The 3,093-nt window shown below is 39.2% G+C and overlaps 1 pseudogene; it reads left to right on the top strand.

The window, feature by feature from the left end:
* The first annotated feature begins 458 nt into the window (after positions 1-458).
* Positions 459-2,366, top strand: LOC143775116 (zinc finger MYM-type protein 1-like; annotated as a pseudogene).
* The last annotated feature ends 727 nt before the right edge of the window (positions 2,367-3,093 follow it).

Raw genomic sequence — 3,093 nt, 5'->3', positions numbered from 1 at the left:
CTGATCAAAGTACCAGTACTGACATGGAGGCTGGTACATCTATAGAAATACGACACAAAGACTATTCGGACGATCCCACTACGTGGACCGTAATCAATGATGACTTACGCCTAGATGTAGTAAAACTCAGCCCCACACAAGTTAAAGATTTCGATTTTCATTTGGACACTAATCGAAGAAAATTTTCTTGTGTTCACTATAAACGTCGTCTTGTCAATGGTGAAAGTCTTGAACGCAATTGGCTAACGTATTCTATTCAGAAAAATTCAGTTTTTTGTTTTTGCTGCACGTTGTTTCCAGACTCATCACTTCAACTAGGAATCATCAAACGCTCAGCCTTAGGTACTGATGGTGTAAGTGACTGGAAAAACATATCTGCTATTTTAGCCAGCCACGAAAAAAGCAAAGATCACATGATTAGCTTTCAAAAATGGAAGGAACTCGAAAATAGACTTAAGATGAACAAGACCATTGACGAAGAACACTTACGCAAAATTGAAGAGCAAGAAAAATACTGGCATCAAATTTTAGAAAGGTTGATAGCTCTAGTGAGGGGTACTAGGTACGCAAAACTTAGCGTTCCGTGGATCAAATGATGCATTGTTTGCATCTAATAATGGGAACTTTTTGAAATTTGTGGAGTATTTGGCTATGTTCGATCCCATCATGTGTGAGCACATTCGGAAAATCCGAGACAAAGAGATTCATGCACATTATTTGGGAAAAACAATACAGAATGAGATGATTCAACTGCTAAGTAATGGTATTCAGGAAAAGATTCTTGACGATGTCAAAACTGCAAAATATTTTTCTGTAGTGCTGGATTGTACTTCTGACGTGTCTCATGTTGAACAAATGACTGTCATTGTTCGGTTTGTTTCCACATCAGAAGACAAAAAGTTTGAAATTAAAGAGCACCTCTTGGGATTCATTCCTGTTTCTGATACAACTGGAGGTGGTTTGACAGCCGCTGTCTTGAACAAATTTGAAGAACTGTCGCTCTCTGTGGACAACTTATGAGGGCAAGGCTATGACAATGGGAGCAACATGAAGGGAAAAAACATTGGACTACAATGAATTTTGGACATAAACCCACGTGCATTCTTTGTGCCTTGCAGCTCCCATTCTCTAAACTTAGTCGTCAACGATGCCGCTAAATGTTGTTTTGGAGCGACAACTTTTTTCCTGTTAGTTCAAAATCTCTACGTAATTTTCTCTTCGTCAACTCAGCGTTGGGAAGTACTCGTGCGTCATTTGCCATCTCTGACTCTAAAACCTCTAAGCGAAACAAGGTGGGAAAGTAGAATTGATGCTCTGGCCCCCCTCCGTTACCAATTGAGCAAAGTCCATGATGCCCTAATGGACATAGCAGAAAATATTAGTCTCACAGGAAGCTCTGGAAATGTCTCCCGGCTAGAAGCTAAACAAGTTGGAACCTTTTCTTTTGTTACATCTGTTCTAGTATGGTTCAACATTTTGTACGAAATCAATTTGACAAGTCAGTCGAAAGAATTCGATTTAGCTGCTGCTTCTCAACACCTTGACAAAACAAAGAAATATCTGCAATCATTAAGAAGCGATGAAGAGTTTGAGAAGCTGTTAGTTAATGCGAGGGAAGTCGCAGAAGAGCTTGGCATACCAGCTAATTTTGAGTCAAGTTCTGTGCCAAAACGTTTAAAGAAAAAAAACCAGACAGTTCTCTTATGAAGGGAAAGATGAGCCCATAAGAGATGAGAAACAGAGTTTCAAAATTAACTTTTACGTTGCGATCTTAGATACTGATATAAATTCAGTTGATGACCGGTTCACTCAGCTGAAAGAAATGGAATTGAAATTTGGATTTTTGTACCACATCCGTTCACTTGAGGGAAAACCAAGCAAATTTGTTCTGGATAAGTGTAAAGCTCTGGAAAAGTCTCTTACACACAACGAAGTAAAAGACATCGATGCCATAGAGCTATGTGGTGAACTGCAGGCAATGTCAAGACGTGTTCCAGAAGATTCATCACCAAAAGACGTTCTTGAACTTTTGCTTAAATCTGACTTGAAAGAAAGTGTCCCCAACCTGGTGGTGGCTCTAAGAATTCTTTTGACTCTGCCTGTGTCCGTGGCCTCAGGAGAGAGAAGCTTCTCAAAACTAAAGCTAATTAAAACATATTTAAGGGCAAATATGACGCAAGAGAGGTTGGTTGGGTTGGCAACAATTTCGATAGAATCTGAAGTTGCTAAACAAATTAATCTTAGTGTCATCCTTTTCCAAAAAAAAGGCAAGGAAACTAAAATTTTAATTACCTATGGTCGTTTTTGTTTTGTGTTATTGATTACTTTGTATATATTTGTCCTATACAACTTCTCAGAAGATTAAAGAGTTAGGAGAGAGTTAATTAATCATTGTGGTTGTGGTTTATTTTGCTCCTAAATTTATATCCCAAGTTTTCATCTACTGCCAAGAATAGTAGGGGCGCAACAAAATAGTTTCGCCTAGGGTGCCGTAATCTCTCGGGCCGGCCCTGATAACACAGAAGAGACGTTACCGAGGGTGATTGCTACCATAGTTAAATTTAGTGGGTTCTCAGGCCTATATATTAACTGGGCTAAATCTGCCCTATTACCTCTCTCTCAGTCCCCAGCATCTAATCTTAATATTCTTTCCTCGTTGCCCATAGTATCTGACTTTAAGTATCTGGGTATATATATGTCCCAACATAGTAGGTCGGACATACAACTCAACATTCTCCCTTAGCTAGATTACGCTAAATCGAAATTTACATCTTGGAGTAAGCTTCCATTATCTGTAGCAGGCCGCATTAACCTCATTAAAATGATATTGCACCCTAAATTCAATTATTGTCTTCAACACAGCGCAGTAACTGTACCGAAATCCTTTTTCACCAACTTACTCTCAAGTTGCTTCATTCATATGGGGGAAAAGCAGGCCTAAACTTAAATTAACTACTTTGCAGAGATCTAAGCAGGGGGGAGGAGCGACATTACCGTATTTTTTTTTATACTATCTGGCGGGACAGGCTTGGGCACTATGTAAATGGATGCCAAATAACTGTCTCCCTAACTCTGAAAGTCACCTGGTTTGCT

The sequence above is a fragment of the Ranitomeya variabilis genome, chromosome 5 (genome assembly GCF_051348905.1).
Source record: "Ranitomeya variabilis isolate aRanVar5 chromosome 5, aRanVar5.hap1, whole genome shotgun sequence".
In the NCBI taxonomy this organism is placed as follows: domain Eukaryota; kingdom Metazoa; phylum Chordata; class Amphibia; order Anura; family Dendrobatidae; genus Ranitomeya; species Ranitomeya variabilis.
Note: the sequence above shows the minus strand (reverse complement) of the source record. Positions and strands in the feature narration are given on the sequence as shown.